Source organism: Miniopterus natalensis, chromosome 5, assembly GCF_054644295.1.
Source record: "Miniopterus natalensis isolate mMinNat1 chromosome 5, mMinNat1.hap1, whole genome shotgun sequence".
In the NCBI taxonomy this organism is placed as follows: domain Eukaryota; kingdom Metazoa; phylum Chordata; class Mammalia; order Chiroptera; family Miniopteridae; genus Miniopterus; species Miniopterus natalensis.
This window is the reverse complement of record NC_142085.1, coordinates 24,682,044-24,698,949: the sequence shown is the minus strand read 5'-3', so window position 1 is coordinate 24,698,949 and position 16,906 is coordinate 24,682,044.

Below are 16,906 nucleotides of genomic sequence, written 5' to 3'. Positions count from 1 at the left end.
TTTTGATGTAAGCCAACTAAAAATGGCTTAAGCTAGAGGGGGCGTTGGTGGATCTGTTGCTTCACAGACTGGTTCCTGTACATGGGGGGCAAGGAGAGACCTAAAAGAAGCAGGCCACTCCAGACTGGGATAAAAGGTGTACTATGCAAAGTAACTTGCCTATGATGAGGCTTGTCTTGGGTGACTAAAAAGATTAGTAGATCTCCACACCTAGCTGCAAGAATCTTCAAAGTTCATATAGAAGCCTTACTGGGTTCACTCACACATTCAGTCCAGATAGTCTCAACAATACATTGTTCTCTTGTGGTTAAGTCCTTGAAATGGCTTCCACTGTGGGAAATGTGAGCAGAATGTACATTCCAAGAAGAAGAGGAGGGGGTGAGGAGCCTCTAATTGCTGACGCTTGCTTGAGGGCCAACAAGAAGTCACATCCTCTTCTTGACCTCCTCTAACAGGCTCCCATCTTTGAAGAGTCAGGTGTAGAATTGATTTTAGGCATGTTTTATTTATTTATTTTTTAATATATCTTTATTGATTTCAGAGAGAGGACAGAAGAGGGAGAGAGAGAGAGAGAGGAACATCAATGATGAGAGAGTCATTGATCGAGCCCACAACCCGGGCATGTGCCCTGACCGGGAATCAAACCCCGATCGCTTGGATCCTAGGTTGACGCTTAACCTCTGAGCCACGCCTGGCTGGGAATTTTATGCATGTTTTAAACCTTGTCTTTGAGGCCTGAGGGTTTCTCCTATCCTGTTTCTGAGATACTTTTTCTTCTGTGTTGGCTTTCTTCTCAGGCAGCTTCTTTCCTTCTGTGGAAAAACAGTTGTCAGGCCCTGGGTATACATTCTTCTCTCTTAGAAGCCAGAGCCAAAAGTGTGACTCTTAAAATTCCAGAATTGAGTCACCTGAGTTCTATATGTGTCCTGTGCCCATCAGTCTCACCAATTGAAACTTATCTCACTTGGTGCCCAGCATTACAGATGTAGGTGGAGTTGGCCCTGTTCAAACCACAGGTGCTGATGGTGGGAGAGGAGGGCATCCCCAAGGAAAATCATTTGTGTTAGAAGAAGTATGTGAAAGGATCCTGGGAAGGTGAAAAAAAAAATCATACTCAGTAAAGCAAAGCATCTAAAGGGTGAATTTATGTAGGGCCACCACAAACAAAATAAGCTGATGAAACAAAGGAAAAGAATATCAGAACACAATTTCCTGTTCATGGGAGGAGATATAGTTATGACTTTCTGGAGTACAGTGATATACAGAACCTGAACATATGACACTGGGTGAATGAGGCTAATCTTTGCCAAATAGGTACAGATGTTAAGGTCTATCATTGACAGGCGTAGAAAGCACCTATGGTCATATAGCTGCTTATTCCAAAATAATAATTATCAGCTGTGTCTCTGTCTAAAAATCAGGGATTTTTTAGTATTTCATTGTGCCATCAGCACTCTTTCTCCATATTTTTATAACTACTTTAAAGGTACAATTGTAAAAAGATCTTAAAGGAAATTAACCATATAAAAATATATTTATCAAAATATTTATAAAAACAAATGTGTGAGAAAGTAATATATATGCTACTTTATTACAGGATTAAATATCAAGATCCAGGTGGTCTAAATAATACTGTAATTTCAGTGTAGTGATGACCATAGATGCTAATTTGGGGTAATTTCCACAAATTCATTGTAATATAAAAATATCTATAATTTCTATTGGTGACAAAGACAGCACATAAATTACTGAATTTTAATTGAAGTTTAGTAAAAATGAACACAGTTTCGCCTCAGGCTAATTTACAGAAACCCCAAATTAATAAACCTTATTCTAATGTCAACAAAAAAAGTACTTTCAACTCAATTACTCAAATGACAATGTGGTGATTATGATGGGGAAGGGGGGGAGTGAGTGGAGGTGGAAGAGGGCATAGAGGGGATAAAAGGTGATGAAAAAAACCAAAAATAAACCAGCTATTGAAACAGAACATTTTAGAGGTGAGAAGAAATGATAAAATCATCAGTTCCAATAGTTCACAATGATTATCAGTGTGAGGTTTCAAAGTATGTCTATATTTTGGATGGAACACTATTAATGAATAAACCAAATAGAAGAGAGTTTATTTGGTTGAAATCCAGGTGGGAGGCCCAACCTTTGTTCTTGGCCTTTGCCATCACTATCCACTGCTGCCACTGAGGCATCCAAAGATCCCAGAATTCCTATTCAAAATCCACTGAGCCCATTTGGTTGTTTTAATTTTTTTGCATAAAGAACCCACTCTTATAACAGAGAAGTGAAATGCACAAGACTTCATACCTTCGAAAGATGCTAGGGTTTTTATTCAACAAATGTTTACTAAAAGCCTACTATATCCAAGCCTCTGCAAAAACAAAAATGAGGCATGGCCCCTTGTTTCACAGATCAGATAAAACAGGGTGTAGATGAAAATACATATTAAAAAAAGAGAAAGAGCACAGCTGGGTGTGGCTCAGTGGTTGAGCGTTGTCCTAGGATCCAGGAGATCACAGTTCAATTCCTGGTCAGGGCACTTGCCCAGGTTGCAGGCTTGATCCCCAGTTGGGGGCGTGCAGGAGGCAGCTCATCAATGACTCTCTCATCATTGATGTTTCTATCTCTTCCTCTCCCTCTCCCTTCCTCTCTCTGAAATCAATAAAGATATATTTAAAAAAAAAAAAAAAAAAGAGAGAGAGAGAAAGAAACAATTGTTGAAAAGCAAAAATGACAGCAAATCAGTGAAACATCTATTCAGTAGAAGGCATTTTCTTTTGGAACCAACACAAGAAACTACTTTGAGTTTAATGATATTTGACTTCTCCAACCACCCCTGCATTGACACTATATCTTATATTCGTCTACTTAAAATTCCGTAAGACACTCATCTGGAGGAGAGAAATAAAGTCTAATCAGCCTCAAATCTAGAGTCAACCTAAAATTGACATATCTGCAAAGAATGTATATATATATATATATATATATATATATATATATATATATATATATATATATATATATAGTTAGTTAGATGAGTTCCTTGACTATAAGGCCTCTAAACAAGGTTCTAAGACACTCAGTAATAAAGGAAGACATTATATAGCATTTTGGAAGTAAATAAGAGCTTTTCACTGTCTTTTACTGGAGGGCCTCACTAGAAAAGAAAAATGAGGTCAATGTGATGACATATGTAATCACCTCATCAAGAACTGCCTACTGGTCTCCTCCCTAACAAATAAGTGAGGTGGCCTTGAATGAGGGGACAGGGCAGCCAGGATTGGGAGAAACTTAGAAACAGCCCAGAGGCACAACCCTGGGTTATGTTCTGGGGACTTCAGAAGGACTGATATCACTGAAACTCAGAATGGGTGGGAAAAAACAATAAACAACCATATCATGGGCAGCATTTTATGCCTTCCCAAGAAGTTTATTCACAGAGGATAAGAGAGGAAAAGAGAGGATATTAATGAGTTTTGAAAACAACCAGGTTTGGTGTTTTGAGAAACTTCTTGAGCAATGCTAAGGAAGATGGTTTGGAAACAAAGATAATTACCAGTTATGAGGCTATTTCAGTAGCTTAGGAGAGATGGTAATGGCTGAACTAAGAAGTAGTGACCATGGAAAGGAGCTGGTATATCGAAGGTACTTACAGATCTGATGACTATTTGGGATGGAAGTGGGATGGGGAGGAGGAGTCCAGGATCAGCCCTTTCTTGTGGTTTGTGTAACTTGGTGTTGATTGTTGTTTTTTACTGAGGCATTTGGCTCACAATTCAAAGCTCTTTATACAGTCTAACACTATCCATTGAAGAACGTAAAACTTAGAATGAAACAGCTGTTTCTCTGGTCCGTGTGTCGCTAGGGAGGTGGGATGGCATATCAAAGAGGACCGAAACAGCTCCACGAGACGGCGCTGCTGTGGGTGATCATTGTGGGACAAGGTCTGGCTCTCAGTCTAATAGGACCAAGAATGGATCTGTCCTTTAGGACTTCATTAACATTAAAATAGATCATAGAAATGGAAATCTTAATCATACTGCCAACTTATTCACAAAAAGAAATCGAATTCCTAGCCAGTATGTTTACTTCATGCAGGCATGCCAACAGGGGAAATAAATGAAAGATTTAGATTAAGAAGGATTAGTCCTATAATTAATTCTACATGACTTGAATACTTTATGGCATCAGGTTAGAATGGTCCCCAGATATCACTCTTTACGATAAAGGGATATATGGCACAGTGTTTTTTTCTGTGGGTAAATTAATATACTCAATAAGAGCAGCCCAAGCTGCTCCTTCAGCTGAAATTGGACATCTCTCTTCGTGATTGTGGTTTATTGATTTTATAGTGTAAAGTTCAGTAATCTTTTTTCCAAGCTTTTGAGAAATATTGTAACTCTAACGTACTAATAATATCCTTTGCTTTGACACAAATAATTTAAATATTTATATACGAGAACATCATTTACAACTGGGCTAATCATAAGAGTGAAATGTACGCCTTGGAAAGTTTTCTCAATAAAGAAGCTAATATTCCTATCTGAAAACAGCAGTTCTGTATACTGGCTTTGACTTTCCCTAAAACTTCTATTAGTTGGGTGTAATTTTTAGGAATTTGTGACATCTCTAAAAACAGAATCCAAACCAGCTATTGAAAAATATTTTTAATTCCTTTAAATTTTGTTTTCCTAACTCTGCTTCCCATTTCGTGCTAATACTAGAGTCTACTGCACATTCTAGTCATCATGGTGGAAAGATGTTACATGTCTGCTGATTTGGCAAATTTATTATTCATTGGAGGAGAGTCCACTTATTACCAGATAACCTTAAAGCACCGTGTATTTATATTTAAATTTAATACATATTTTTTCTTTAATTATAAGATATAGTAGCCCTTGAAATGAGGTCATCTACACATGGTGCAGACATTGTCCTCCAGAGACATAAATGACTGGGGTAGGGAAAGCCTTCTGTTGAATTACAGACTGAATGGTTTTTGTAAGATCAATTCTCCCAGGGAAGTATTAGAGAAGGATTTGTACATCCCATGGGAGAGCTGTCTGATAGTAACATATAGGAACATGCTATTGTTAATATTTTGTCAAGGCTATTGGAAACAGATTATACTGTTTAAATTACCCTTCTTTTTCTTTTCAAGGTAACTTTTGTTTCCACATAAAATATTTGGTCCTTAAGTATAGCATTTGGAAAACAACAAATGAAAATATTTATATTTAAATCACTAAGAGATATCCACTACTTATCTTTTGTTGTATTTTCTTTAAATCATTTTACTTATATTTATTACTTTTAGAGCATCCTTATCATATTTATATATACATTTGTACATTAAAATATTGAAACCATCTTTTCTTCCTGGTTGCAAATGTGAGAGGAAAAATAATAATCCTATGACTTATGGATAACTAATGAAAAGTTTGTTTTTTTCCTAGTTTTTTTATATCTACATATATACATAATACATATGTACCCTATATGTCATTTTTGCAAAGCATAGATAGTACATTATTACTCAAAAATTGTAGATGAAAATACTGTGAAAAAAGGGGGTGAAGTTAGTATCTTTTCCAAATTTTCCACTATTTCCATTAAAATTCAACATTTACTTCTTGGATTTAAAACATTCATATTTTTAAAATCAGACTTCCCAAGTCCTAAATGTCAAAACAGAAACCCAAATTTCATGAATAGCACATAAAATAAACATTTGTCCACGTAGTGTCTTTTCTTCCATATGTGGAAATAACTCAGTTGAATTTTGCAAATGTACAAGTAAACCTTTAATCGTTGTTAAAATTTTGGAAAATACAGGCAATTATAAATAAGGGAATAAAAATAATATGTAATTTTACTCCCTGAGATAAACGATACTAAGATTCAATGTACAACTTTTAAATTTTTCTAGGCATATTTATAAATATATGCCCTATATGTTTTAACATTATACTCCACATACTGTTCTATAATTTGGTTTGCTCCCTTAACAGTGCACCACGGACACCTTTTCATGTACATCTGGGGATATTTTAAACTTTTTTAGTCTAATTCATATGTTTATTCAACAAATATTTATTGAGCATTTACTATATTCCAGGTACAGCTCTTTGTTTGGAGATAGGTAATGAAAGAAGCATCACTTCTGCTTTCATGTATTCTCATTGGGATATAGAAGCATAAACAAAATAAAAAATAAATATAATCTATACCAGATATCTTTAAGTCTAAGACGAAGAAAAAAGGAGGGTCAATGATATATGAAATGCCAGAGCTGTGGGCCAAAGAATTACTATTTTATATAGGATAAGTAAGTGAAGGGACAAGACAGGCCACAGAACAAGTGGGCAGAGGGGCCAGGCAGGGGAGGAGCAGTGCAAAGCCTTGAGATAGGTGAGTGCTGGGTGTGTTCACAGTGAGCTCTTAGGCCCCTGTGGCTGAGGTAGAGTAAGCAAAGGGGACAGTGATAGGACAGGGGTCAGAGGGGCTCTGGGGCCAGACCACGTGGGATTTTGTAGGTTTGCAGTAAGGACTTTGATTTTTTTTTTACTTGAATAAAATGGGAAGCCATTGGAAAGTATTGAGGTCAGTAGTAACAGGACTTGATTTACTTTTTAAAAAATGCATCACATTTCACTCATATGTGGAACTTAATGGACAAACTGAACTACCAAGCAAAATATAGACAGACTAATAGATAGAGAGCAGGCAGAGAGCTGTGTGTGTGTGTGTGTGTGTGTGTGTGTGTGTGTGTGGTGGGGGAGGGGGCGGGAGAGTGGAGGAACTGAGCTAAAAAGGAAAAAAGAGAGCTCGTGGACATCTACAACAGTGTGGTGATCAAAGAAGGCATAGAAGGCATAGAAGGGGTAAATGGTAATGGAAAAATAAAATAAATAAAATAGAAACAAATAAAATAAAATGAAAAATAAATGGATCACCATTCCTGCTGTGTGGAGAACAGACTACAGGAAGCGAGGGTGAAAGCAGAAGCCTAGTTGGGAGGCTGGTTCGGGCCGCGGGATGCACTGAAATACAAGAAAGTGGGGAGAAGTGGCCGCTGAAGTGAAAGTAAGTCCATGATCACGGAGCATCCTAGACGCCAAGTAGAGGAGTTGCCAGGAGAAGGGGGTAATCAACTGCTAATAACTCAGGTTCAATGAGAAGGGAGCATGAAGTTAGCAATGTGGAGGTGATTGGTGATGACAATAACAGCATTTGTGAAATGTGGGGCGCAACAGCCTGGGCGCAGTAGATTAAGGATAAAATGGAAGCAGAGGAATTTCTGACAATAGGTATTTCCTCTTTCAAGGAAGTTTGCTGCAGTGAAACAGAACTGGGGAAACGTCTGGGGAGGGATGTGAGGTCAAGGGAGAGATTTGGGAGATATTAAATTATATTTTGCTCTATACCTAACGCACATTTCGTGACTGCGAATAAAATGGAAATGAGTTTCTGGGTCTCAGCTATAGTTTAACTTTGGCTCTTTCCTGTAGCCTTTCTGTCTCTAAATTAGAAGCACCCACCAGAGGTTAGTCCCCCCCCCCGTGGTGTCATTTCTAGCTTTTCTCTCTCATCCATATTCTACATCTGTCTGCTGCTTTACAGGAACTATTAATATGTTATATAATTTTATGCAGATCATCATATCTTCACTTCCCTTTAATTCCTCCCTGAAAAGGACTTTGTTTCTTTAATGGAATCATCATAAGAAGTTTTCCAGCAGCTTTTGTTCTTCCCCTCCCATTACAGATTTCTAAATAAATTCATCATCTCTGTTGATGTAACATTCATTTTCCAACCATATTTTCCTAATAGTTCAATTACTACAAATAGAGCCTGGAATTAATGGTACTTGAACTTGAAGCTGTCCATGTAATCTGACCATTCATTAAGATGTCAGAACAAATTTTTCTTTTAAAATTTTTTTTTTCAATCCTCACCCTAGGATATTTTTTCCATTGCTGTCCAGAGAGAGTGGAAGGGAGAGAGAGAGAGAAACATCCATGTGGGAGAGACAAATCAATTGGTTGCCCCCTGCACCTGCCCCAGATGGGGCCTGGGCATTGAGCCTGCAACTGAGGTACTTGCCCTTGATTGGAATAGAATCCAAGACCCTTCGGTCCATTGGCTGACACTCCAACCACTGAGCCAAACTGGCGAGAGCCAAACTTTTCATTTTGAAAGCCATTCCATTGCTGTTTCCTGCAGGGCACTGTATTATTTTTCTCTTCTTTTACCCCCCCCCCCCCATTTTATCCTACTTTGTATGTTTTTCAATGTCTCCAATTCATTCATTTTGGGGTTTTTTCTACTGCAATGTAAAAATCACCCCAAAACCCAGTTTCTAAAAACAGTAATAACAATTTACTATAGTTTACTCTTTCTGTGGGTCTGGAATCGGGAGTGGCTTGGCTAGTGGTTCTGGCTCAAGACTCTCTTGATACTGAAAAGGGTTATTTCAGAGAAATAATTTTGAGAAGCTCTTTACCACATGACTAGTACCTGAATTGTGATGCCTTGAACACCTGGTACTCCTTAGACATAGTCTTTGTCTCTGTGTAGTTTCTCTACATGGTCTCTTCAGCCTAGTAAATTCAGGATGCTGAGCTTCTTACAATGTCAGTTCAGGGCTCCTGTAGCACTTGTCCCAAGACAAAGCCAGATGGAAGCCAGTATTGCCTTTTGTGAGTTAGGCTCTGAAGCATTTCAACATCACTTTCACTACATTCTATCGGTCCAGGGAATTACAAGGTTCAAGTTAGGAGAGTAATGAGAGAACTGGTATGTATTGGTACAGCAATCTGTGGAAGATTATAGTCTGCCACACCTCCCAAGCGCACCAATCTTCTTCCTTGCCAAATCTTGTTTCTACTTGTAATTATGTTCTTATATTCCAACATAATCCTCAGTTCTTCATGATTTCCTTATTTTCTCATTACTCTCCTAACTTCACTTCCTTGCCTCCCATCCTGAAGTCTATGGTAAGGAATTTCTAAACATTCTTTATTTTCCTCAGATGCCTTCTACTAATGATCCTTAAATACACTAAATATATCAATCCTCAAATCAAATAATCTCTGCCTCCGCACTGCTGAATCATATAGAGAAAATTTCATTATTGTTTGTTGACATTATCATCATTATTGATTTCTGTCCTCAACCAGAGTATTTGGTCCTACCAAGCAGTACTCTTTCTTTACTAGTTAAAAATATTCACCATTCTCTGCATTTTTATACACCAATAATGAACTGTCACAGAAATTAAGTAAACAATGTAATTTACAATTGCATAAAAAAATACCTAGGAATAAATTTAAACCAGACCTGTGCAAAGAAAATTATAAGACATTGAAGAAAGAAATTGAAGAAGATACAAATAAATGGAAGTATGTGCGGCTCATGGATACAAACAATTACCATCATTAAAATGTCCATACTACCCAAAGAAATCTATAGATTCAACACAATTTCTATTGAAATACCAATGACATTTTCCACAGAATTAGAACAAATAATCCAAAAATTTACATGGAACCACAAAAGTCCCCAAATAACCACAGCAATCTTAAGAAAGAAGAACAAAGTCAGAGGTTTCATGCTACCTGATATCAAACTATATTAGAAGGCTACAGTAATCAGAACAGCATGGTACTGGCATAGAAACAGACACTTAGATCAGTAAAACAGAATAGAGAGCCCAGAAATAAACCCATGCCTATATGGTCAATATATGATAAAGGAGGCAAGAACACACAATGGGGTAAAGACAGCCTATTCAATAAATAGTATTGAGAAACTGGGCTGATACATGCAAAAGAAAGAAAAAAAAGAAACTAGACCTCCTTTTTGTACCATATACAAGAATAAACTCAAAATGGATTAAAAACTTAAATGTAAGACTCAAAACCACAAAACTCCTAGAAGAAAACAAAGGCAATAAAATCTCAGACATTTCTTGTAGCAATATTTTTTTCTGATTTATCTCCTTGGGCAAGAAAAGCCAGAGAAAAAATAAACAAAGAGGACTACATCAAACTAAAATGTTTTTGCACAGCAAAGGAAACCATGAACTATGCAAAAGGATAGCCTACTGAGCAGAGGAAGATACTTTTCAATGATACATCCCATAATGGGCTAATATAAAAAATTTGGATAGAACTCATGCAACTCAACACCAAAAAACCAAACAATCCAATGTAAAAATGGGCAGAGGATCTGAATAAACACTTCTCCAAGGAGAACATACTTATGGCCAGTAGACTTATGAAAAGATGCTCAGCCCCACTAATCATCAGAAAGATGCAAATTAAAGCCACACTGAGACATCACCTCACACCTGTCAGAATGGCTCCATCAACAAATCAACAAACAGCAAGTGCTGGCAAGAATGAGGTGGAAAGGGAACCCTTGTGCATTGTTGGCGGGGATACAAATTGGTGCATGCACTGTGGAAAGCATTATGGTGTTACCTCAAAAATTAAAAATCAGACTGCTTTATGATCCAGCAATTTCAGTTCTCATTATATATTTGAAGAAATCCAAAACACTAATTTGAAAGTACATATGCACCCGTATGTTCCTTGCAGCATTATTTACAATAGCTAAGATATGGAAGCAACCTGATTGACCATAAATAGATGAGTGGGTAAAATATTAAGGGTGCATATATACAAGGGAATATTACTCAGCCATAAAAAGAATGAAATCTTATTATTTGTCACAGCATGGATGGACCTAGAAGGTATCATGTTAAGTGACATAAGTCAGACAGAATAAGACAAATACCATATGATTTCACTTATATGTGGAATCTGAAGAACAAAATAAACAAATGAACAAAATAGGAATAGAGACATAAATGTAGAACAGACTGATGGTGCTGGAGGGGAGAGCGATTGCAGAGCTGGGAAAAAAAGGTGAAGGAATTAAGAAGTACAAATTGGTAGTTACAAAATAGTCATGGGATGTAAAGCACAGCATAGGGAATATAGCCAATAATACTGTAATAATATGTATGGTGCCAAGTGGGTGCTTGAAATATCAGGGTGATCACTTTGTAAAGTATGTGACTGTCTAACCACTATGCTGTACACCTGAAACTAATACAAAATAATATTGAATGTCAACTGTAATAAAAACATTACAAAAATCTTCACTTATTTAAACTAACATATATATTCCCCATTCTCAAAGATGGCTTTTGCAAACATTTTCTAAATTTTAGCTTTTCACAACTCTCTCCTATCAGCCAAAACTTTGGTCTTCTTTTAACAGAAATGTTTCTTCTTTTCTGATTTAATACCTCCAACATTTAATTTCTAAAAATCAGATATTACTTTATTTATTTTCCTCTCTTTTAAGAAATATTATGTAATACTCTAATTCTTTTCTTTTTTATAGATATAGCTCTTTTGCATCCATTGGTTTGAAGTGTTCTCTTAAATTTTTGAAATGATAATGTCAGTTAAGGTTTAATTTTCATCTAAATCAAGTATTATTTAAAAGCATGACTCTTAACTTTTTAAGCTAACGTGTATTTAGCACATGCTATATTCCAACAATGGTTCTAAGTGCTTCATATCTAATGACTCATTTGACTCTCAAAAGAGCCCTGTGTTATAGAAACTATTATTATTCCTATACTGTGAGAATTAAACTGAGGTAGAGAGAAGATAAGGGCATTATACTAAGTAAAAACTTTTCAAGTTTTCCACCCCAAAACTAGGCTAACTACAGTTTATGATTCACAACAACTTACACTGCTGTCATTTATACCTAATGTTATTAAATTATTATTGGCTTATATTTCTACCTTCCTAGATTTGTCAAAGTTTTCTGAGCAGCTAAAAAAATACCAATTTAAATATTCCAGCTTCTAAAAATATAATTTATATTATTTTGAGTAGTATACACATGTAGGTTTTAAATACACACACACATATATTTTTAATTGATAAATTACATTCTACAATTAACATATTAACATTGCCTGATAATTTGAATTTTATTATTTCTTATTTTTATACTCTGTATTTTGCTAATACATTCTTTTTTAATTGAGATATAATTGACACATAGTATTGTATATGCTTAAGATGTACAATGTGTTCATTTGATATATATTCTAACACTATTACCACCATAGCATTAGCTAATGCTTCTATCACCTCACATAATTATTATCTGTTTTTTGTGTGAGAATATTTAAGGTCTAGTCTCTCAGCAAATTTGAAGTGTGAAGTACAGTATTGATACTATAATCATTTTGCTGGGCATCAGATTCCAGAACTTGTCTGCTACTTACATGTACACTTTGACCATATTTCCCCAACCTTCCTCCTACCCAGCCCCTGGTTACCACCATTCTCCTCTGTTTCTATGAGTTTGGCTTTTTTAGGTTCCACATGTAAGTAACATCAGACAGTATTTGTCTTTTTCTGTCAGACTTATTTCACTTAGTATAAGGCCCTCAAGTTTCATCCTTGTTGCTGCAAAAGCAGAATGTCTTTTGTTCTAACGGATGGATAACATTCCGTTGTATACATTTATATACCACATGTTCTTTATCCACTCATTATTGGTAGACATTTAGGTTGTTTCCATATTTTGGTTATTTTAAGTAATGCTGCAATGATCATGGGAGTGCAGATAAATGTTCAATATCCTGTTTTAATTTCCTTTGTATATATCACCAGAAGCAGGGTTGCTGGATCCTATGGTAGTTCCATTTTAGTTTTCTGAGGAACCTCCACAGTGTTTTCCATAGTTGCTGCGCCCATTTACATTCCCCCCAGCAGTGCACTAGGGGTCTCTTTTCTTCACATCCCTGCCAACACTTGTTATCTCGCGTCTTCTTGATGATCCTATATCCTAACAGGCGTGAGATTATATCTCATAGTGGTTTTGATTTGCATTTCCCGGATGACTAGTGATATTGAGCATCTTTCCACATACCTGTTGGCTGTTAGGATGTCTTCCTCAGAAAAACGAGCATTCGGTTCCTCTGCCCATTTTTAAATCAGGCTGTTTAGTTTTTAGCTATTGAGATGTGTGAGTCCTTTACAGTTTGTATATTAACCCCTTATCCAATATATGGCTTGCAAATGTTATCTCCCATTCCATAGGTTGCTTTTTCATTTTTTTAATTGTTTCTTTTGCTTTTAAGAAGCCTTTTAGTTTGGTATAATCCACTTTATTTTTTGCTTTTGTTGCTTGTGCTTTTAGTGTTATATCCAGAAAATCATTGTCATGATCAGTGTAGAAGACCTTCTTTCCTCATTTTCTTCTTGAGGTTTTATGATATGAGATCTTACATTTAAGTCTTCAATTCATTTTGAGTTAATTTATGTACGTGATGTAAGACCGGAGTCCCAATTTTATTTTCCTGCCTGTGGTTATTCAGTTTTCCTAACACTATTTGCTGAAAAGATGGTTTCCCTTGTAAAATACTAGTGCATTTTTTGTTCCAGTTATCTATAGGTTTGTCTTCCTGCCAGTACCATACTGTGTTGATTACTATAGCACTGTAATATAGTTTGAAATCAGGAGCTGATGCCTTGCGCTTTTTGTTCTTTCTCAAGATTTCTTTGGCTATTCATGATCTTTTGTGATTTCATACACATTTTAGGATTTTTTTTCTACTTCTGTGAAAAATACTAATGGAAGTTTGATAGCGATTACATTGAATCTACTGATTGCTTTGGATACTATGGACATTTTAACAATAACAGTTGTGACCCATGAACACAATATGCCGTTGGATGTTTGCTGGGTCTTCGTCAGCGTTTCATCAAAGATTTTGAATTTCGGTTGATAGCGGAGTGGCGCCTGGAGAAACAGCAGCCCAGTATAAGCTGTACCATTAAAGAGCCTCTAAGACTTGGACCTGAGACAGGTTTTGATGTGAAACATCAGAGGAGAAAACGTAGCCAGCCCTCTTCTATATATTCAGTAGACACACCAAGACTTTCAAACACACACCCACAAACACACACTCAAAGAGAGAGAGAGAGAAGAGAACCCTCAATGGCCATGCTTGTACTCCAAGACCACTACATGCAGGGTAGCCGCTAGCAGAGCAGGCTGGTAAAGGTTAGTGGCAGGTTCTTGGCTCTAAGAGTAGCAAATTGGAAGTAGAGTTAGGGTACCTGACATATCCCAGAAGGAGGGGGGATTGGTTAGGGGTAAAAGAGAAAGAGGCGGCTCATGAAGTAAACATCTAACTAACTTTGCCTCATTCATAAATACGCACAGTCAGAAAAGAGCATGTTACCAAGGGGAGGACAAGTTCAAAACGTATTTAAAGCACCTCAGCTACTGGGAGAGCATTACCTCTGTTAAAGTGGTTGGGGGAGTGGATCCATTGTAAATAGAATTAAACATTAATGTGACCTCTCTTATTCCACAAATCTTTACATATTAAATCTAATGTTTCTTTTCCAGCCCCATCGACACTGCCTTGGTTTTGGTCCAATCATTATTCTTGAAGATGAAGAGTTCCATAAGATCCTATCTGATATCTGAAATTACAACATCCAACTCTCAAATTCCCAGCTACAGGGCTATTACTATACTCTCCAAAATCAAATCTAATAATATGACTTCTCTGGATACAATTCCCAGATTGTTTCCTGTTACCTAACACAAGTTTCAAATTTCCTCAAATATTATGAAAAGCTTTTTACTATCTGCCCCTTCCCACCCATTTAATACCATTGTCCCCCATTTTTTCTTTAAATTAAGTGCACTTCCTTAAGGGGTCATGCTGTTCCACATGCCTATCCCACTGCGCATCTGTCCTTTCTTCCTAGAATTCTGCCTTTCTTATTTTTGCTTTCAAACTCCAGCAAATCCTTTTTCTTCCAAAGCTACCTTTCTCTAGGCAGAGCTAAAAGTTTCATCCTGCCTAATATCTAGCACCTAAAGATTGATTTTTTAAACTTTGTCTGCATTCTTCCTCACCAATGGGTGAGCTTACTGTGGGCAGGGATTTAGCACTTTTCATCTGTATTTCCATCTCAGTACAATGTTTAGGTAAGTAGTATACGCTCAATATTTTATTTTTCTTTATGGACAATATCTATATTGATCCTAACACTCTTCAGAAATTAATGAAATAAAGTACAATGTTGGATAGGTGTTTTTCGTTTATTGACTTACTCAACAAAGGTTTATTGAGTGTCTGCATCTTAAGTGATACTGTGCTAGTCCCAGCGGTTGGCACACAAATCTTATGAATACAGCCCAGTTCCTTCCTTCAAATAGTTTATATTCTAATAGGGAAAAAATGCCTAAATGAAAAGACCTAAACTACAATTTAGTGAGAAGATAACTGGCACTGCAGGATTCTGAAAGGATATCTAGTAGATTATTGAACTATAATTTTTGAGAGGACTGTTGTTTATGCTTTCTAAAAAATGTTTGTTTTCAGTCTTCAGAAAATCATGACCTGAAACCATAAAACTCCTAGAAGAAAACATAGTAAACTCTTTGACGTTGTTCTTAGCAGTATCTTTTGGATCTATCTCCTTGAGCAAGGGAAACAGAAGAAAAAATAAACAAATGAGATTACTTCAAACTAAAACGTTTTTGCACAATGAAGGAAACTATCAACATAGTGAAAAGATAGTGTACTGAGAGAAAATGTTTGTAAATGATACATCCAATAATGGGTTAACATAAAAAAATTATGAAGGAGTCTTAAAACTCAACACCCAAAAAACAAACAATTCGATTAAAAAATGGACAGAGGATCTGAATAGACATTTTTCCAAAGTGAACATACAGATGGCCAACAGACATGTGAAAAGATGCTCAGCATCATTAATCATCAAGAGAATGCAAATTAAAATCACAGTGAGCCCATCAGTAGATGAGTAGATAAAAAAAACTGTGGAGCATTCACACAAAGGAATACTACCTGGCTATAAAAAAGAAGGAACCCTTACCCTTTGCAACAGCACGTATGGACCTGGAGATTATTATGCTGAGTGAAATAAGCCTGTCAGAGAGAGACAACTATCATATGATCTCACTTATATGTGGAATCCAATGAACAAAATAAACTGACAAACAAAATAGAACCAGAGGCATGGATACACGGAACAGACTGACAGCTGTCAGGGGGAAGGCGAGTAGCGGCGACTGGATAAAAGTAAGTGACTGGCCCGGCGGGCGCGGCTCAGCGGTGGAGCGTCGACCTGGGATCCAGGCGATGGAGGTTCGGTTCCCAGTCAGGGCACATGCCCAGTTGCTGGCTTGATCAATGACTCTCTCATCACTGATGTTTCTATCTCTCTTTCTCTTTCCTTTCCTCTCCCTGAAATCAATAAAGATATATTTAAAAAAAAAAAAAAGAAAGTGACTGGGTTAGCCAAAGTACATATATGCAAAACTCAGACACACACAGCTGTGAGGTGATGGTGAGCGAAGGGGTGGGGATGGGCACATCTGTAATAGTGTCAACAATAAAAATAAAGTTAAAAAATAAATATAAAATGTATTTAACAATAAAAAATATCACAGTGAGATATTACTTCACACCCGTCAGAATAAATTACTTCATCAATAAATCGACAAACAGTAAGTGCTGGTGTGGACTTGGAGAAAATGTTCTTGCACTGTTGTTGCACTGCTATTGGGAATGAAGACTGAAGCTGCTGTGGAGAGCAGTACAGAGTTTCCTCAAAAAATCAAAACTAGATCCATCGATAAATAAGTGAATGAAGAAACAGATCCATCGACATAGAGAATAAGCTGATGGTTTCCAAAGGGGATAGAATGGGGTATGGGGAAAAAAATGTAGATATTAAATCTAACATATACTTAATTGCCCAGAAGTTAGTTTTTTGGGGGAGGAAAAACCCTGAAATGGAAG